This window comes from Anomaloglossus baeobatrachus, chromosome 8 (genome assembly GCF_048569485.1).
Source record: "Anomaloglossus baeobatrachus isolate aAnoBae1 chromosome 8, aAnoBae1.hap1, whole genome shotgun sequence".
Lineage (NCBI taxonomy): Eukaryota > Metazoa > Chordata > Amphibia > Anura > Aromobatidae > Anomaloglossus > Anomaloglossus baeobatrachus.
The window spans coordinates 166602092-166624304 of NC_134360.1; the positions used below are offsets into that span (position 1 = coordinate 166602092).

General features: G+C 47.6%; 1 long non-coding RNA gene across 1 annotated transcript; it reads right to left on the reverse strand.

Annotated features, from left to right (window-relative positions):
* Positions 1-9137: 9137 nt before the first annotated feature.
* LOC142249344 (uncharacterized) lies at positions 9138-11253 on the reverse strand. Its single transcript, XR_012725037.1, has 2 exons — positions 11183-11253; positions 9138-9758 (listed from the first exon to the last, which is right to left on the reverse strand). It is a non-coding gene; the product is annotated as an uncharacterized LOC142249344 (long non-coding RNA).
* Positions 11254-22213: the final 10960 nt, after the last annotated feature.

Here is a 22213-nt window from a genome sequence, read left to right on the forward strand (position 1 = left end):
ATTCTTGTTTCTGCAAGGAAGTCCACAAAGGATATTCATGGTGATATGTTGCAGGCATTAGGAGATCAATGTACTTCATATTCCACAGTTAAGAACTGGGTTGCTAAATTTAAAATGGGCCACTTCAGCACCAATGATGAGGAACGTCCTGGACGACCGAGAGTGGTCGTTGTTCCGGAGATCGTCGATGCTGTGCACAACCTCATACTGGAGAATCGACGAATTTCAGCTAAAGCAATAGCAGACATCATGGGGATTTCCCATGAACGTGTTTGTGTCATTATCCATGAACATTTGGACATGAGGAAGTAATCTGCAAAGTGGGTCCCCAAATGTTTGACAACAGATCAGAGAAGTATGCAAAGGAAAACTTCCCAGTCCATTTGTCACCGTTTCCGGACTGATAAGAACTTCCTGGATCCACTGATCACTATGGATGAGACCTGGATTTATTTGTATGACCCTGAAAACAAGGAACAGTCAAGAGTGGAGGCACAGTGGTTCTCCTCATCCAAAGAAGTGCAGGGAGCAAAAATCAGCCACTAAGGTGATGGTGTCTGTGTTCTGGGAAAAGGAGGGCGTGCTGCTAGTGGACTACCTTCAAAAGGGTTTCACCATCAATGCAAGGTATTAAACTGAACTTTTGGACCAATTGAAGGCAGCTCTGAAGACCAAAAGGAATCTTGTTCTTGCAAGACAACGCCTTCGCTCACACTGCACAAGTGACCACGGCAAAACTGGCAGAGCTGGGCTTCCAGCTGATTGACTACCCACCTTATTCACCAGATCTAGCTCCCTCCGATTATCATGTGTTTCCAAACCTGAAGAAATACTTCAAAGGTGCCAAATTTCACACCATTTCTGATGCAATGGCTGCTACGGATGCCTGGTTTGAGGCACAATTGAAATCCTTCTTTTTGCTAGGCTTACAGAACTTGGAATACCAATGTAAGAAGTGTGTTGACATCAGTGGAGAGTATGTGGAATAAATGTAAAGTTTCATCATGCTATCTCATTTCTTTCTGGGTAAAGCCAAATACTTATCAGCAGCCCCTTGCATACACAGTATTCCAGAACACTTTATATAAGAGCCCAGGCCAGCGCCTCATCCATCTCGTGCAGTCTCAGTTCGTTCTCCTGCCCTGCCCTGTGTGCATGACATGTCCTGCGTCATTCACGCAGAGGCCTCCATTGCGCTCCGGCGCATGCACACTTTTAGGTGCCATGCTGAGGGCAAAGTAAAGTACTGTAATGCGCAGGTGCAACAAAAGGTCAATGCAGTGCTTTGATCTGTCCTCAGCTAGCTAGATCAAAGTGCGCATGCGCAAGAGCGCAATGGAGGCCTCTCTGTGAATGACACAGGATGCATCATCCACATGGGGCTGGGCAGAAGGATGGCGATCCCACAAGATGGAGACGGCATCAGACCGATTGCAGCGACACCCATCGGACTTGACCGCCCCCTAGGTGAGTATAATAAAGAAGGGAATTTTGTTACTTACCGTAAATTCCTTTTCTTCTAGCTCTTATTGGGAGACCCAGACGATTGGGGTATAGCTACTGCCCTCCGGAGGCCACACAAAGCACTACACCAAAAGTGCAAGGCCCCTCCCCTTCTGGCTATACCCCCCCCGTGGTATCACGGGTACTCCAGTTTTAGTGCCAAAGCAAGAAGGAGGAAGCCAACAACTGGTTTAAACAAATTAACTCCGATTAACATCGGAGAACTGAAAAACCGTTCAACATGAACAACATGTGTACCCGCAAACAGCAAAAACAATCCCGAAGGACAACAGGGCGGGTGCTGGGTCTCCCAATAAGAGCTAGAAGAAAAGGAATTTACGGTAAGTAACAAAATTCCCTTCTTCTTCAGCGCTCTATTGGGAGACCCAGACGATTGGGACGTCCAAAAGCTGTCCCTGGGTGGGTAACGAAATACCTCATGTTAGAGCTGCAAAACAGCCCTCCCCTACGGGGATGTCACTGCCGCCTGCAGGACTCTTCTACCTAAGCTGGCATCCGCCGAAGCATAGGTATGCACCTGATAATGCTTGGTGAAAGTGTGCAGACTCGACCAGGTAGCTGCCTGACACACCTGTTGAGCCGAAGCCTGGTGCCGTAATGCCCAGGACGCACCCACGGCTCTGGTTGAGTGGGCTTTTAGCCCTGAAGGAACCGGAAGCCCAGCAGAACGGTAGGCCTCTATAATTGGTTCTTTGATCCATCGAGCCAAGGTAGCTTTAGAAGCCTGCAACCCCTTGCGCGGACCGGCGACAAGGACAAAAAGTGCATCGGAACGGCGCATGGGCGCCGTGCGGGAAATGTAGATCCTGAGAGCTCTCACCAGATCTAGCAAACGCAAGTCCTTTTCATACCGGTGAACCGGATGAGGATAAAAGGAAGGCAAGGATATATCCTGATTAAGATGAAACGAGGATACGACCTTAGGGAGAAACTCCGGAATGGGGCGCAGCACTACTTTGTCCTGGTGGAACACCAAGAAGGGAGCCTTGGATGACAGAGCTGCCAGCTCATACACTCGCCGAAGCGATGTGATCGCAACAAGAAACGCCACTTTCTGTGACAGGCGAGAAAAAGAAACTTCTTTGAGAGGCTCGAAAGGCGGCTTCTGGAGAGCAACTAGTACTCTGTTCAGATCCCATGGATCCAACGGCCGCTTGTACGGGGGCACAATATGACAGACCCCCTGCAGGAACGTGCGCACCTTAGGAAGACGTGCTAGACGCTTCTGAAAAAACACGGATAGTGCCGAGACTTGCCCTTTAAGGGAGCTGAGCGACAAGCCCTTTTCCAACCCTGATTGCAGGAAAGACAGAAAAGTGGGCAATGCAAATGGCCAGGGAGACACTCCCTGAGCAGAGCACCAGGTTAAGAAAATCTTCCACGTTCTGTGGTAGATCTTAGCAGAAGTTGACTTCCTAGCTTGTCTCATTGTGGCTACCACTCCCTGGGATAAGCCTGTTGACGATAGGATCCAGGACTCAATGGCCACACAGTCAGGTTCAGGGCCGCAGAATTCTGATGGAAAAACGGCCCTTGAGACAGCAGGTCTGGACGGTCTGGAAGTGACCACGGTCGGCCGACCGTGAGATGCCACAGATCCGGATACCACGATCTCCTCGGCCAGTCTGGGGCGACGAGTATGATGCGGCTGCTATCGGATCTGATCTTGCGTAATACTCTGGGCAAGAGTGCCAGAGGCGGGAATACATATGGGAGGCGGAACTGCGACCAATCTTGCACCAAGGCGTCTGCCGCCAGAGCTCTTTGATCGCGCGACCGCGCCATGAATGCCGGGACCTTGTTGTTGTGCCGAGACGCCATTAGGTCGACGTCCGGCACCCCCCAGCGGCGACAGATTTCTTGAAACACGTCCGGGTGAAGGGACCATTCCCCTGCGTCCATACCCTGGCGACTGAGGAAGTCTGCTTCCCAGTTTTCTACGCCTGGGATGTGAACCGCGGAGATGGTGGATGCTGTGTCCTCCATCCAATTCAGAATGCGCCGGACTTCCTGAAAGGCTTGCCGGCTGCGCGTCCCTCCTTGGTGGTTGATGTATGCCACCGCTGTGGAGTTGTCCGACTGGATTCGGATCTGCTTTCCTTCCAGCCACTGTTGAAAGGCTAGTAGGGCAAGATACACTGCCCTGATTTCCAGAACATTGATCTGAAGGGTGGACTCTAGCGGAGTCCACGTCCCCTGAGCCCTGTGGTGTAGAAACACTGCTCCCCACCCCGACAGACTCGCATCTGTCGTGACCACTGCCCAGGATGGGGGCAGGAAGGATCTTCCCTGAGACAATGAGGTGGGAAGGAGCCACCATTGTAGAGAGTCCTTGGCCGTCTGGGAAAGAGAGACTTTCCTGTCTAGGGAAGTTGTCTTCCCGTCCCATTGGCGGAGAATGTCCCATTGAAGTGGACGCAGATGAAACTGCGCAAAGGGAACTGCTTCCATGGCTGCCACCATCTTCCCTAGGAAGTGCATGAGGCGCCGCAAGGGGTGCGACTGGCCCTGAAGGAGAGATTGCACCCCTGTCTGTAAGGACCGCTGCTTGTTTAGCGGAAGCTTCACTCTCGCTGCTCGAGTATGGAACTCCATGCCAAGATACGTTAGTGACTGTGTCGGTGACAGATTTGACTTTGGAAAGTTGATGATCCATCCAAAAGTCTGGAGAGTCTCCAGCGTAGCATGTAGACTGAGTTGGCATGCCTCTTGAGAGGGTGCCTTGACAAGTAGATCGTCTAGGTAAGGGATCACCGAGTGTCCCTGAGAGTGCAAGACTGCTACCACCGCCGCCATGACCTTGGTGAAGACCCGGGGGGCTGTCGCCAGACCGAATGGCAGAGCTACGAACTGAAGATGGTCGTCTCCTATCACAAAACGTAGAAAACGTTGATGTTCTGTAGCAATTGGCACGTGGAGATAAGCATCTTTGATGTCTATTGAGGCAAGGAAGTCTCCTTGAGACATTGAGGTAATGACAGAACGGAGGGTTTCCATCCGGAACCGTCTGGCGTGCACATGTTTGTTGAGCAGTTTTAGGTCCAGAACAGGACGGAACGAGCCGTCCTTTTTTGGCACCACAAAGAGATTGGAGTAAAACCCTCTCCCTTGTTCCTGAGACGGTACAGGAACCACTACTCCTTCCGCTCTTAGGGAGTCCACCGCCTGCCGCAGGACATCTACACGGTCTGGATGTGGGGAGGTTCTGAAGAACCGAGCTGGAGGACGAGAACTGAACTCGATTCTGTACCCGCGAGACAAAATGTCTGTCACCCACCGGTCTTTGACCTGTGACATCCAAGTGTCGTAAAAGCGGGAGAGCCTGCCCCCGACCGGAGATGCGGAGGGAGGGGACTGGAAGTCATGAGGTAGCCGCTTTGGAAGCGGTTCCTCCATTTGCTTTCTTGGGGCGTGCGTGAGCCCGCCAGGAATCTGAGTTTCTTTGCGTCCTCTGAGTCCCTTTGGACGAGGAGAATTGTGTTTTGCCCGAACCTCGAAAGGACTGAAACTTCTGCTGCCACTTTCTCTGTTGAGGTTTGCTTGATCTGGGCTGGGGTAAAGAGGAGTCTTTACCCTTGGACTGTTTAATGATGTCAGCCAATGGCTCGCCAAACAGTCTATCTCTAGATAAAGGCAAGCTGGTTAAACATTTTTTGGAACCAGCATCTGCTTTCCAGTCCTTTAACCACAATGCCCTGCGCAAAACTACCGAATTGGCAGACGCCATTGAGGTACGGCTGGTAGATTCTAGGACCGCATTGATAGCGTAAGAGGCAAACGCAGACATCTGCGAGGTAAGGTGCGCCACTTGCGGCACCGCTGGATGTATGATAGCATCCACTTTTGCTAAACCAGCTGAAATAGCTTGGAGTGCCCATACGGCTGCGAATGCTGGAGCAAACGACGCGCCGATAGCTTCATAGACAGATTTTAACCAAAGGTCCATCTGTCTGTCATTGGCATCCTTAAGTGAAGCGCCATCCTCCACTGCAACTATGGATCTAGCTGCAAGCTTGGAAATCGGGGGGTCCACCTTTGGACACTGGGTCCAGCGCTTGACCACATCAGGTGGGAAAGGATAACGTGTATCCTTAGAACGTTTAGAGAAACGCTTTTCTGGATGAGCGTCGTGTTTCTGGATTGATTCTCTGAAGTCAGAGTGATCCAACAGAGCACTTAATTTACGCTTGGGATAGAGGAAACGAAACTTCTCCTGCTCTGCCGCTGCCTCTTCTGCTGAAGGGGCTGGGGGAGAAATATCTAACAGCCTATTGATGGCTGAGATAAGATCGTTTACCATGGCGTCCCCATCCGGGGTATCCAGATTGAGAGGGGTTCCAGGATTAGACTCCTGATCACTCTCTTCAGACACATCACATGGAGACTGATTGCGCTGAGACCCTGAGCAGTGTGATGACGTTGAGGGTCTTTCCCAGCGAGCCCGCTTGGGGTGGCTGGGGCAATCATCTGAGTCATTATACTCATCCTGAGAAGCCGGGGACCCCCTTGCAGTCTGGATTAAATCCAACTGCGGAGGATTAGAGGACATAGACCTCGCCGTGTCCATAGACTGAGCCCCAGGCATGGATTGCAAAGTTTCCAGGATTTTTGCCATAGCCACAGACATATTATCCGCAAAAACTGCAAAGTCTGTCCCTGACACCGGGGCAGGACTTACAAGCGTCTCAGCCTGGGTCACTACCTCTCCGGACTCCGGCTGGCGAAGCAGCACCGGATCTGAGCATTGCACACAATGGGGGTCATTGGAGCCTGCTGGTAGAGCAGCCCCACATGCAGCACACGCAGTGCACACAGCCCTAGCCTTGGCAGCCTTGCGTCTTGTGGATGACATGTTGCTGCCTCCTCAGAGCGATCTGGGGTATACAGCCAGGAAGCGACCTCACAGTGCAAGAAATCAATAAATATCTATGTCCAGTGACACAGTACACTAATACACAGTAAGGCACTAGAGGGGCCAGCTGAAAAGCCGCTTACCGCCCGCTTAAGAGCGGGTGTGTGGTCTCCCAAAGCCCCTCAGTCTAGTTCTCCCAGAGCCTTGCGTCCTTCCTCCAGCCAGACATGCATGTAATGGCTGCCGGCGTCCTGAGAGAGGAAGGGGGGCGGGCCCTGGGCGTTCCTGACCAAGAGCGGGAAGCCTGCTTCCCTCTGTGCCTAGTGAGAGGGCTGGAGCATGTAAATCAGGCTCCAGCCCTCGTCGCTGCCGTGAAACAGCGTCTCTCCCCTACCCTGATTGACAGGGTGGGGGCGGGAACGATCGGAGCTGCCGGCGTCCTAGGCCCAAAAGCCGGGGACTAGAGTTATAAACGCCCCCGCCGTAAAAGCGCGGTCGGCGTATCCCCGGCGCACCACAAGTCACAGCAGCGCCGCCGGTCCAGTGAGGGTCGGCGCTGCATTCCCAGAACACAAAGTCCCCCAGATAACTGTAGGAACACCAGCTCAGTGTACGGTCCCCGGCGCACTACAACGCCCAGCCAGCCCGGAGTGCGTCTGTGCCTGCCGGGGACACAGAGTACCTGTATGATGCAGGGCCCGGTCCCTGATGGTACTCCTGCTCGGCATCCACCAGGTGCTATGGGTCTGTGGATGGAGCCCGGCGTCAGAGCTTTGAGGCCGGCAGGATCCCACTTCCACAGAGCCCCCAAGGGGATGTGGAAGGAAAACAGCATGTGAGGCTCCAGCCCTGTACCAGCAATAGGTACCTCAACCTTACAACACCATCCAGGGGTGAGAAGGGAGCATGCTGGGGGCCCTATATGGGCCCTCTTTTCTTCCATCCGAAATAGTCAGCAGCTACTGCTGACTAAAATCTGTGGAGCTATGCATGGAATGTCTGACCTCCTTCGCACACAAAGCTAAAACTGGAGTACCCGTGATACCACGGGGGGGTATAGCCAGAAGGGGAGGGGCCTTGCACTTTTGGTGTAGTGCTTTGTGTGGCCTCCGGAGGGCAGTAGCTATACCCCAATCGTCTGGGTCTCCCAATAGAGCGCTGAAGAAATGTCTTTTTTTATGTTATACAGAGCAGCCTGGCCTCTTATATACATAATTATGGAATACTGTATATAAGAGCTCACTAGTGGTGGTCACAGCTCATAAGGGAAAAGCCTGATGACCGGTTACCTTTAATAAAGACTAATCACTATATAAGCGCAGGTACACACACGCCAGATTTTTTTTTTGCGGCAGATGTAGATCAATGCCTATTCACCATTGCTAAACTGAAAGGCACAAAGTCCAATAACCTGCTGCTGTAATCCTCTGTGGACTCCTCCTGTGTAAATGCTGCATCTTTTCTACCTCATGTGAACCTGCCATAAATGTTAATACCTTCATCCTTCTTATATAATTAAAGTGGTTTTCCCAAAATTGCAAGTTATCCTCTATTTACACAATTTGCTGATTGCCAGGGGTCCGATCACTGGCACTCCCAGAAATCCTGGAACTACAAAAACACTTATATTTAAGTCCAATGCTATCATTTCCTTGTGTTCCTCCTTGAGATGGTTCTACTCCTTCATTGAAGTCCAAGTGTGTTTCATTGAACTGATAGGACTTGATTGGAAAGGTGCACACCTATCTATATAACACCTGACAGCTCACAGTCCATGTCAGACCAAATAAGAATCATGAGGTCAAAGGAACTGCCCAAGGAGCTCAGAGATAGAATTGTGGCAAGGCACTGATCTGGCCACGGTTACAAAATAATGACTGCAGTATTCAAGGTTCCTAAGAGCACAGTGGCCTCCATAATCCTGAAATGGAAGAAGTTTGGGACCACCAGAACTCTTCCTAGATCTGGGCATCCAGCCAAACTGAGCATTCGTGGGAGAAGAGCCTTGGAGAGAGGTAAAGAAGAACCCCAAGATCACTGTGGCTGAGCTCCAAGTCCATGGCTCCTTTATGTAGAGGGTAAGGCTTTCTCAATACACTTGGACTCAAATAGTGTAGACCACCTGATGGCCTGAAGCAGAACCCTGGTTGTTGTAGTGTGTTGGTGACATATACAGTCTATGTGTGTACGTACGCAGCTGTGTGTAGTAAGGAAAGAATTATTGTAGTGGACTTGTCGTCACCAAAACTGATGGGGGGCAAATGTAAACGTGCTTCTTGGACGGTTCCACTTGTACCACACTTATTAAGAGGCCTGCACCTTTTAATAAATTAGGCAAAAATCACTGCAATGTGGCCATTTTCTGCTATTAGGGTGAGGCCTCATACCCTCCTTCCAGGTTTTGTCTTGGGGTCCCACAGCTATTTGTTGTATACTCATGAACAGCACCTCTCTAGTGTGTTTTTACTTTTACAAGAGACCATTATGTCTTCTGTATTCTGCGGCTCTGTAACCAGTCTTCAGTCTTCTTTCAGGTAGCATGTTGTGTAGGACATATACAATGTTAGCCCCCATCACAGAGCCTGAACCCCATACTACCTGTAATGTAGCTTGGGACAGGAGCTGACATTATCAATAACAATCGATTATGGAGCCCCCTATAGTTTCCATTTCTGCAATACTGAGAGTTGTAGTGATAACTCTCATCATTGTTACTGTGTAAGGAGAAATCCCAGACATAAAAAATACACATCACAAAATATACGGTACAGATCTTTTTTTTATTGGCATAGCAATAAGCAACATGGTAATGGAAGTATTACCAGCTCTTTTAGAAATTAAAGAATGATCACGGTGACTCTCAGGCTAGGCCCGGTGAAGACCACAGAACTAGCTGTGGCCATTGTGGACAGACTGAGGGCCACCGGACCAAATAATCCAGAGGAAGGCAAACAAACCCCCCGGAGAGTTCTACCTCAGGGGGGAAAAAAATTCCTTCCTGACCCCAGGCATGGCGATCGGATATTTCCCTGGATCTCGTCTGTCCTGCTGCATATTGCTGTATATCATCTGTACGTAATAATCAGCTTCAAGAGAGAGAACCTGTAAAAGAAAAAGACATATTAATCTGGTCCTAAGAGTTTACAATCTAATATACAATATACCCACATACAATAGACCCACTGCTCCTGGGAGCTCACAGACTAATGTACACCCTGCTCCTAGGAGCTTACAATCTAATATACAATATACACACTGCTCATGGGAGCTCACAGACTAATATACACCCTGCTCCTAGGAGCTTACAATCTAATATACCTAGACGTACCTTACCTGCACTTACCTTACTTGGACTTACCTTTCCTCCTCAAACTGTCATGCTCTAGTGATACAAAATGGTTCAGGATTAGAACTTTGTACATTCCATATTGGTTGTGATGTCACGTGTTCTCTGTGATGTCATGTAACCTGTGATGTCATTTGATGTCTATGCGCACTGTGATGTCATCATCACTGTCACTTCTGTTTTATGTATTAAGCTTATAACATTGAGCAAGAATTTAATTTATTTTAATAAATATAAGATATAGATAACGCCCACCATTATTTTTAATTTGTAACAATCATTTAAATGAACCTTTATATTTTGAAGGGTTACTCCAATTTTTAGACTTTATCAGCTGCCCATAGGATAGGTGATATTTTGCTGAAGGTGAGAGTCTGACTGCCGATCCTGAGAACCGGGCTCTGCATTTCTCCATCTAAATGGAGCTGTGGCAAAACATGGCACATATGCACCCCCGATCCATTAATTTGCTATGGGAGATACACAGCACTGAGTACAACATTTGGCTTTTCCTGGTAGCCCCATAGAAAAATAATGGAGTTGTGGTACGCATGGTTGGCCAGCCCTCCATTCAGATGTGGTTCTCAGGTCCAACCGCTGGGTCCTATGAATATTCAATATCTCTAAAGATTGGAAGAACCCGTTAACAGGACCAAGTGACCTGACAATAGAGAATTGTAGCACTCTATTATTGGATATGAAACAAAAATAGTATATTTTGGCCAGACTAATGGCAAAACTAATCAACTAATCGTCCAAAAGAAATTTTTACGCATACACTTCATTAATCAATAACTCAACACAAACCCACAAGGCATCACCCAAGCTAGGTCAAGAAGTGAAAAAATGCAATTGGTTTTTGTATAAAAATTTGAATAAACATTTAATATTAATTTATCTCATGACATATAGACAAAATACACCATTAAAAACACAAAAGGAAGCCACCTCAGAGGGGCACAATCAATACCGGGTAGTCCTTCACTCAACAGGATAACACTTCATAAATTAAAAAGGATTCCACATATAATTTATGGCCAATACTGCAATATCTAAGGTCAAAAAGTGTCTAGTGCAATAAATATAGTTCTGATCAAAATTTATCCCAACACTACATGTATATAAAAATATATAAGGTGTCAAGTGCGCTAAATACCGTTTAATCAGAATTTATCATAAACTGAAACACACCAATTAAGATTTTTTTCAATGTATAAACCATATCAAACCATTTTTTATATATATTATATCCCTCTTAGTGTTATGTAACAGCACTTGCAAAAAATCCACAAAAAAACCCCACTACAAAAAATATATTTCAGAACATCATGATTATCACAGCCAGGGCAGCTTTTGGTTGACAATTTTGAAGTGTTCCTGTTATAGTTCTGAATTCCACTACACCCCCCCCCCAGATGCATCATGTTGGAAGGAGACCCTGTATAATGAGAGCGACCTACCTGTGTCCCCTTCCAGCTGTCAGACTGTAATGACACAAGATGGCTCAGATGTAGAACATTGTACATTCTATACCAATTGTGATGTCATGTGCTTTGTGATGTCATCATAGCTGCCACTGCTGCTTAATAGATCACATTTACAGGCATAAAAAATAGTTGAATTATTATAAAAACATACATATAAAAATGGGATTTAATGCAGTCGGAAATTACTTTATGTACTGTTATGTACATTACCGTTTCTAGGCGTTAATCATGTCATACTCCACCTTCTACCCTGCACATTATAAATATATAATCAGTAGTTATAACAAACAGTAGTTTATTAGATTAACCCTTCACGACATCCATGTATCATACCTCCCAACTTTTGAAGAAAGGAAAGAGGGAAAAAGTCTGCAGCGCGCAAATTTTGACCCCCACCCCTAGCCACACCCATTTGGCTGTAAGGGTCATTCAGCAGATGCCCTGGACTGTTCATTCATAGTCATCGCTGCCAGAATTTTTTTATATTTGTGTCACTATATGACATATTGGTTATTCGTGCCTATAAAGCCGTGTTCACACGTTGCATAAGTTCTGTTTCTTTTTGTTTCTGCCGCCGTCTGCACCAAACTACACAATCCCTTTTTGCTGCATTTTTTATGCATTTTCTTCATTATTTAATGCCTTTTTGGTTCAGATGTGAATCTGTGTTTTTAAATGTTTTTATTGTACAGAGAAGCTTTTTCCTGCATTTTTTTTAAGCTCCACATAGAAACCTCCAGAGAAAAAAAAAGCACCAAAACCACAGAGTTCAGCGGCGTCTTTTCATGGAATCACATCCACTTTGCTTGGACAATTAAACACAACAGTATTTATGTGCAAAAAAAACAGCAGAAAAAAAATGCAGCATTTACACTACGTGTGAACATGGACTAATTGTCCAAGCAAAGTGGATGACATGTGATGAAATCTCCGCCCGCTGATAGTCTAAAGACGCTGCTGAACTGCGCGCTTTGTGGTTTTTTTCTTTATAAGCTTCAGGATTCACATCTGCACCAAACATGTATCAAATAAGGGGGACAAGGCATAAAAAATATCGCAGACACGCAATAATCAGAGAAGATTGTTATTGCGCTCGAGGTGCAGACATCTGCAGCAAAAACACAGCATTTACGCTTTGTGTGAACATGGCCTCAACAATTTTTTTTTTAATAAAGAAAAATAATAAATTTGCTCAATTTATTTATACCATTTACCGATCCCCATCAATAATGTGATCGCTGTGTTGTTTGGGTCGTTACGATTACAGGGACACCAAATATGTCCATGTTATTTACTGATTTGTGATGTTTATTATTTTATAAAAAAGTGTAATAAAATGATATTCTTTTAATTTTTTATTATTATTGTTAGTAATTTTATTAGAAGAAAACAAAATCTCTGTTCCTCTCCCTGTAGAACACAGAACATAGAGATGTTGCTCTGTACAATGCAGCTCACTGTCCTGTGTAATCTGCTGTGTAATCAAAGGCTGCATTGTAGGTTCAGCTATATAAAATCCTCCCTCTGACATCATCATTCCTAGCGGCTCAACAGCTAGACAAGCTAAGAGGACTGCTGGACATATGTTTGAAAGGTGCTGATTTGAATCCAAGGTGATGAAAATATATATTTGTATTTTTTTCTTCATTCCTTTATAGTTGTTTCATGGGAGCAAATGAATCTGACATTTTCCTTCACCTACAAAGAGATGCAGTATCTATCTATCTATCTATCTATCATGTATCTATTATCTATCTATCTATATCTATCTTTCTGTCTATTATGTGTATGTGTATATATATATATATATATATATATATATATATATATATTATGTACATATATATATATATATATATATATATATATATATATATATATAATACAGTATATATATACTAGCTGTAGTGCCCAGACATTGCCTTGGATAGTAACTGTTTCTCTGTCTCTCTCCCAGTCTCTGTCTGTCTCCCTATCTCTCTGTCTGTCTCCTGTCTGTCTCTCTATCTCTTTCTGTCTCTTCCCCTGTCTGCTCCTGTCTATCCCTGTCTCTTGGCCTGTCTGCTTCTGTCTCTCTCTGTCTGTCTCTTGGCCTATCAGTCTATGTCTGTCTGTATGTTTATTTGTCTGCTTCTGTCTGTCTCTGTCTGTCTGTCTTTCCCTGTCGGTCTCTGTATGTCTTTGTCTGTCTGTCTGTCTCTCTGTCTCTTTCCCTGTCTGTCTCTGTATCTCTGTCTGTCTCTCTCTATCTGTCTCTCTCCGTCTGTCTCTGTCTATTTGTCTGTCTATCTGCGTGTCTGTCTGTCTGTATGTCTGTCTGTCTTTGACTGTCTGTCTCTGTCAGTGGGTCTGTCTGTCTCAGTCTCTATCAGTGTCTAACTGTCTGTCTCTGTAGCAGTCTCTCTGTCTCTCTGTTTGTCTTTCTCTATCCCTCTGTGTGTCTGTCTCTGTGTGTCTGTGTCTCTTTCCCTGTCTGTTTCTCTATCTCTCTGTCTGTTTGTCTCTCTCTATCTGTCCCTGTCTATTTCCCTGTCTGTCTCTTTCCCTGTCTGCTTGTCTCTCTCTTTCCCTCTCTGTCTCTGTCCCTGTCTGCCTCTGTCTCATTCCCTGTCTGTCTGCCTTTTTTCCACTGTCTGCTTTTGTCTATCTCTTTCTCTGTCTGTCTCTTTTTTCCCTTTCTATCTCTGTCTCTGTCTCTTTCCCTGTCTTTCTCTGTCTGTCTGTCTCGTCTCTTTCCCTGTCTGCCTCTGTCTGTCTCTTTGCCTGTCTTTTTCTGTCTATCTCTGTCTCTTTCCCTGTCTGCCTTTGTCTGTCTTTTTCCCCGTGTGTCTTTCTGTCTTTCTCTTTCTGTCTGTCTGGCATTTTTTCCTGTCTCTGTTTGTCTCTGTCTCCTTTCCTGTGTGCCTCTTTCTCGGTCTCTGCCTGTCTGTCTCTGTTTGTTTCTCAGTCTGTGTCTGTCTGTGTCTGTCTCCCCACTGATGTCCCACAGAAACCAGTACGTTTGGGAGGTATGCATGTGTGGGGCAAGTTGAAAGCGAGTGTATAGAGCGCAAGTCACGAGGTCAAACTGTGATTCAAATCAGCTCCCTTTTGTCCCATTAAAAATACTAATTATTATTTTTTTTTAAATACACGTATATGGTATCGACGGGTTCAGAAAGTCCGACCTATCAAAATATAAAATCAATTAACCCGATCAGTAAACACTGTAAACAAATAAAAAATTAAGAACGCCAAAATTACTTTTTCTTCGGTCATTGCAATACCACCAAAAATACTGTAGCAAGCGATCAAAACGTCATATAGTTTCCAAGAATCTAATATCTGCTCTTCTCATTCACTGCGTCTTTTTGCTGAGTTTTTGAAGCAGAAATTGAGCGGAAACTTTCCAAATTCTACTCAAAACTCCTCAAAAACTTAGAGGTCCTGTTCAGATTCTGCAAAAAAGACTCTGTGTGAACATAGCCTTCGGAGGGAACTAAATCTGTGCCCCAGGTTCTTTCACCTTCTACAGTATTTACTATCCTAATTAGTGTTGAGCGCGGTTCACGGTTCGAGGTTCTCCAGTTCGCGGCTCGAGTGATTTTGGGGGCTGTTCTAGATCGAACTAGAACTCGAGCTTTTTGCTAAAGCTCGATAGTTCTAGATACGTTCGAGAACGGTTCTAGCAGCAAAAAGACAAGCTAATTACTAGCTGGCTTTCCACTGTAATAGTGTAAGTCACTCTGTGACTCACACTATTATGAAATTTCAGTGTATAGTGTGCGGGAACAGCGCATTCAGATAACTGCTGTTTGGATAATGGCCATTTTTTTTTTTTTTCCTTGTCTTCCTTCCCTAAGCGTGCGCGTGTAGTGGGGCGGGCCAGCATGTCAGACAATCCCAGACACACACACAGCTAAGTGGACTTTTAGCCAGAGAAGCAACGGCATGTGTGATAGGATGTCCATGTCACATGTCCCTGCATTATAAAAACGGACATTTTCCTCCAGCACACCATTATCTGCCTTCTGCGTCTTGGTGTCAGTCACCGCTGGCGTAGCTCCTGTCTCCGATACTGCTGTGTACGCTCTATACACAGCGCTATACAGAATAGGGATAGAAGTTTCTTTCAGCCCTTGTAAGGGCTAATACCGGCAGGGTCAGAGCCATAGGTGACAGTCAGGTCCGTGAAAACAGATTTTAACAGCTACACAAGATGACAGCGTCTGTGTAGCTAAGATCAGGGATTTCCTCGCTGCATTTCCCCCATTAGGAGGGATAGAAAGGGAGGCTTCCTTTCCTCTACCCAGACCCACAACCCTGCCACTGTACCCTCCTGCCCTTTGCACACTCAAACTCATTGTTACTAAGCCATTATACTAGCAAACACTGAGGAAACTTAGTGGCATCCTAAAAGTGGCTGTTGGACTTCTGTATTGTCCCACTAGTGCAAAGATATATGCAGCACGTATGCCTGCATTGCACACTCAAACTCATTGTTACTAAGCCATTATACTAGCAAACACTGAGGAAACTTAGTGGCATCCTAAAAGTGGCTGTTGGACTTCTGTATTGTCCCACTAGTGCAAAGATATATGCAGCACGTATGCCTGCATTGCACACTCAAACTCATTGTTACTAAGCCATTATACTAGCAAACACTGAGGAAACTTAGGGGCATCCTAAACGTGGCTGTTGGACTTCTGTATTGTCCCACTAGTGCAAAGATATTTGCAGCACGTCTGCCTGCATTGCACACTCAAACTCATTGTTACTAAGCCATTATACTAGCAAACACTGAGGAAACTTAGTGGCATCCTAAACGTGGCTGTTGGACTTCTGTATTGTCCCACTAGTGCAAAGATATTTGCAGCACGTCTGCCTGCATTGCACACTCAAACTCATTGTTACTAAGCCAATATACTAGCAAACACTGGGATAACTTAGTGGCATCCTAAACGTGGCTGTTGGACTTCTGTTTTGTCCCACTAGTGCAAAGATATTTGCAGCACGTCTGCCTGCATTGCACACTCAAACTCATTGTTACTAAGCCATTATACTAGCAAACACTGAGGAAACTTAGTGGCATCCTAAAAGTGGCTGTTGGACTTCTGTATTGTCCCGCTAGTGCAAAGATATTTGCAGCACGTCTGCCTGCATTGCACACTCAAACTCATTGTTACTAAGCCATTATACTAGCAAACTATGCTGCCAGTTTAAGGGCCGTAGTTGCATTGTCAGGGATAATTATTGTTGTTTATTCTGCTGTTAATAAAGCTAGACCACCGCTGAAATCTACATCACCTCTCAATTTTTACTACCACATTTTAAGTGCACAATCTTGTCGCAATTAAAATGAGTGGCAAAATGACAGATGCTGGTGGAAAGGGGAAGAGGCGTGTTGGAAAAGGAAAAAAAGGGTTTGTCCGTGGGGGAGGTGGCAAAGCTCCATTAACATCTGCTGAAGATAGACCATCTTCCAGCAAAAGTAAGATGTCTACTACTTACCGTTGACAATCCAATGTGCTCCCTTTTTTACGGACACGAACAACTGGAACAAAGGTAGATGATGGCCAAAAAAGGAAAATGCTTGAATGGATCTCAAGTGGTCCAACAAGTGCCCTCTCCGCCACCTCAACTACCGCATCCAAAAAACACCAGTCCTCTGAGTTGTCAGCCCAATCACACTTGCATGACGTATCTATAAGGGATAGGCGGGTCTCCAGTGACAAACTTCCCCTTACTTTAAATATATTAGTAACGACACAGACTCCGACTTTATTGCCGAATGGCCACAGCTTTATTAAACAGTATATATGTACCAAACTTGTGGCTCAACATGCCACCCCATTAACACCTGAACCTGTACATATATACATATTCTCCACAAAATGACACCTGATAGGTCCATCCGAGAGGGCAACCATCATTCCTATCCCCCGGCCGTAACTTCCAACCGGCCCAGGGGACCACCTCGGCCGTGACCAACCGACCCGAGGTGTAGGGTAATTAACGTTCCATCGTTAATTACCCCTCCCCAGAACCTGCAGGACCTCCGCCTACAAGTTCCCATCCAACTCAAAGCCACTCCCCCTGAGTGGCTTCATACCAACAAACCTACTGTCGGTACACCAAACCTCTCTGAACGGACCTATCACCCCGCTGTGACAACAACTCAAAAGAAAACAACATATTTTTTTTTTTTTGTTTATTATATACTCTTTTTTCTTTTTTATTATTGTTTTTTTTTTTTTTTTTTTACATTATTGCAGGGCGGGTGGGCGGGACACACTGTCTGTAGGTCAAAAGGGGCAGTGACCTCTGCACAGCCCCTTTTATACCCACCACACCAACCCTCCCATATCTTGTCCCTCACCCAATCCCTTTTCCCGACTCTCCCACCAATCAGGCAGCCCCTCTGTGCCTCCAACCTTAGCACTTAACTCTTTCCTACCCTAACCCTCCCGATCGTCATGGGCCTGTTCACCCCTATGGGGCTCTCTGCCCGTCTTGACGTATCTATAAGGGATAGGCGGGTCTCCAGTGACAAACTTCCCCTTACTTTAAATATATTAGTAACGACACAGACTCCGACTTTATTGCCGAATGGCCACAGCTTTATTAAACAGTATATATGTACCAAACTTGTGGCTCAACATGTCACCCCATTAACACCTGAACCTGTACATATATACATATTCTCCACAAAATGACACCTGATAGGTCCATCCGAGAGGGCAACCATCATTCCTATCCCTCGGCCGTAACTTCCAACCGGCCCAGGGGACCACCTCGGCCGTGACCAACCGACCCGAGGTGTAGGGTAATTAACGTTCCATCATTAATTACCCCTCCCCAGAACCTGCAGGACCTCCGCCTACAAGTTCCCATCCAACTCAAAGCCACTCCCCCTGAGTGGCTTCATACCAACAAACCTACTGTCGGTACACCAAACCTCTCTGAACGGACCTATCACCCCGCCACAGACCGGCCAAGTGACACCTTACTTGGCCCGGGCCCCCCACACCCCCAATGATGCTCGTTCCAATCCATCCCTCCAACCCAACAACCACCAATCCAAACCGACATCCGTGAGATGGACCCCATCACGCCTCAAATACTGCTCGGTGGACTTCTCCAACTCCTCAAATCGAACCACCAAACCTCCGTTCCACGCTACAAACCTGCCAATCGCCCGGTTCAATTTTTTTTTTTCCGGGCCCTGTTAATCCGATCCACCGCCCTCCCAAAACGCCACTGCATCCGGGCTACCATATCGGACCACACAAACACAATGCCATGGAACGCCCTCCACAAATGAAGTAAGTCCAACTTGATATACCTTTTTAACTCTCTCGCCATCCACACTCCAAGGCCATTCCCCCCCACATGCAGCATTAAAACATCAGGTTCCCTGTCAATCCGACTATAATACGCCAATTCAGGGCAAACTCTATTCCAATTCATGCCCAGAACTCCGAGCCATTACACACGGGCTTCCTACATCGCCACTCCGTACGAAGAAACTGCCCACCAAACCATACTCAATAAAGGACCCCCCTGTCACCAAACATCACCTAATCAGATGTGGTCTAATATACAAACGAAACCTGGGGGAATCCCAGCTCCCAATCCGCCGGATCCAATCCTCACTCAGCCCCCCACTTAGCTGCTTCGGTCGCTGCCCCAATCCGAAAAAAGGGGGTGGGACCCCCAATCCCTTGGCTCCTTCCCCGGCCCGTACTAAAGCCGTCTTCAGCACTGCCATACTGGAATCGCGATAAGGCAGATTCATCCACATATCTAATGAAAAACACCGGGGTAGCCACCCCACCTGCAAGAATTCCGCCACCTGAACCACTGTGCATAGGTGGTGCCCTGACAATTCAAACAATGTCACCAGACGTCCCCGACCTATTTGATCTGTCTTTGAAAACCATAGCCGGCACTCGCGCCATCCTTTCCAAGCGTAACAACCTCCAATAACAGCCCGCCTACTGCATGCCTGGCAGGGCTACCCAATTCTCTGATGCAGAAAACCCCAAAATGCCAATTCGAAGGCAACCGTAAACAACCTCGTTCCTAATCGGACGAGCATGTATCCCTCAAACACCTCACCAAACAAACCAACGACGGAAACAATAATGGCCGTCTCCTGTCTCGCGACCGCGCGCCCTTTCGAAAACCCTTTATCACCTGCCGCACCAGAAAATCCTCTTTCACGTCCCGAACCCATTGCATTTTAAACAAGAAGGCCAACACCGCCCAACTTGTAATCTTCACCGAAACAGACCGGCCTGCTGAAAATCCCAGCTAATCAATGACAAAAACCCCCAGCACTCGGCCTGTCTAACCAAGCTCCATAAAATCCGCCTTCTCCAATTCCTCCCATTCCTGCCACACAGCCTGGCATCAGCACAAGTAGCCGCAGCCACCGGTCTCCTGATTCCCTCAAATGCTACACCGATGCCAGGACCCACAGCCATGCCGGGCATAGTTCTCCAACCTTGTCCGCTCTTGGCACCAGTCGCCTGAACCTGTGGAACTGGCACCGAGAGAGCGCACAGCCACTTCATTTTGCACTCCAGGCCCATGCTGCGCCACCACGCACATGTTGAGTTCTGAGCAACCCAACACCAGATATGTCAAGTACCACACTACCGAGGGCGATTTGTGCCGACAATGAATTAATCGAATGCACCACTGCCAGGTCATTACAATGCACACAAAGCTTCTTGCCCGCAAATTCTGGGCCCCACAACTCCACCGCCACTATGGTGGGGAACATTTCCAGCAGCGCCAAATTCGTCACCAACCCCCTTTTCCACCCAAAGCCGTGGCCATTTTCCCACACCAATGCGTCCTAAAATTGCCCCAAACCCGGATGCCCCCGCCGCATCAATAAACAGTTCCGGCTGGCTATCTGATACTGCCTTGCTCACCCGTAACGTCCGTCCGTTGCATCGTTCAAGGAATGCAGCCCCACACCAGCAAATCTCCTTTTCTCATCATTGTCACTCTGACAAACTGATTTGTAGCAATCACCCCTGCCGTCGCGCTCGCCAGACCCTGATAAATATTCGCCCCATCGGCCTAATGCTACAGGCAAAAATTCAACTTCCCAAGGATCGACTGAAATCCCGTAACCGCACCTTCTTAGTCCAGTGCAACAACCGCACCGACGCCTTCAAATCACGCAGCTCGTCCTCCGGCAATCGGCATTCCATAGCCACCGTGTCAATTCCCATGCCCAGGAAACATCGGGACGTCACTGGCCCTTCTGTTTTCTCCTGTGCCAACGGAATGCCAGGCTTCCCGCAATGCGTTCTAATGTAAATAGCATCAAGGAACAAACCGAGGAGCCCTCTGGGCCCCCGCAAAAGCAATCATCCAAATAGTGTATTACTGAGTGGACACTCGCCACATCCCGGACTACCCATTCCACAAACGAACTAAACGCTTCAAAATAAGCTCACGAAATAGAACAACCCATGGGCAGGCACCCATCTTCATAGTATTCCCCATCCCACATGCACCCCAAAAGGTGAAAACTCTCCGGGTGCACCGGAATTAACCGGAAAGCTGCTTCCACGTCTGCCTTGGTCATCAGGGCCCCTTGCCCACTACCCGCACTAACTCCAAAGCCTTGTCAAACGATACATAACAGACCGCCGGCAACTCGGGTGAAATCCCGCCGTTCACCAACAACCCCAGCCGGGGAAGAGAGATGATGAAGGAGCCGAAACTCGTCCGGCTCCTTCTTGGGTACCACTCCCAGCGGCGAAAAACCTCAAGTTGGGGAGTGGCGGGTCCTGGACCATGACCCGCCATCCACCCCACTCCACCTCCTTCTGCAGCTTTTCCGTCACCACCTCCGGATGTTCCTTTGCGGACCCTGAATTACCCGGGCGAAACACCGGCGCCCCAAGTTCAAACGGAATCCGAAAACCTTCCATAAAAACCCATCGCAAACAGCTCCGCCGCCCGATCATCCGGATATCTATTTAAATAGGGACGCATCGCCTCAACCCTCACTGGCGTCCTCCCTGTTTCTAAAAAACCTTCCCCCGACTTTTCTTTCCCCCTTTGCAACACTTGGCCAAAGAGTGGGAAACCTCCACAACCGGAACACTCGTGTTTGAAATGACACGCTGCCCCAAACTTACATTGCCCCTCACTAAATTTCCAACCCGTCCCTTTCTTTTTCCAGCCGAAGACCCGCCCCTCGCACCCGGGCCCCTGGCACCCCCTCGAAAGGGCTGCGCCGGAGCCGTCATCAAACGCATCCACAGATAAATATCTTTGTGTTCCCACCGGATGCCAGGCCGCATAGCCTTCCGTTGCCAGTTAGTAAACGTCCTCGGGATCAACCTACACCTCCCTTTTTTTTTTTTTTTTTTAATCCTCCTTTTCTTATTAGAGTCACTTGGCTTCACTGTATTCAAGTTAAACTTTTTCAAGGGAAGCAGTGAAAACATTTTCCCATACTCCCCTTTCCTTATCTACTCCCTCACCTCCTTTTTCAAATGCACCCCTAACGGACTCTCAAAGCACCCGTAACTTCACTCCGTGCCCTATCATCCAAACGCCCAACCTCATCATCCTTTTCCACGTCCTCGCTAACCAATGCCACGGCCGCCGCGCCGTCCGCCTGACCCGCAACAACCGCCGGCACAACCTCCTAAGCCTCTACCTCGCGCACCGGTACCACCGGCAGCCACCCCGACCGTGGGACCCACCCACGCCCCCCGCCAGGGACCCAGGCCCGCTTCGACCTGACCGCTCAGCCGACAACCCCTGCAACACCCCTAGCAGCTGCCCCCAAAACTCCGCCCCGGGTAACCCCGACTGACCGACCGCACTAAACCCCCTGGCAAACCACTCCCCGCGGTGGAACCCCCGCCCCCGCTAACACTACCCACAACATTAAACATATTGGTTGTCCTCTCACCGGGCTGCCTCTGAACCGAATCCGGAGCAGCCGTACCGCGAACATCCTGCTGCCGTTCCATCCGTCCTGCC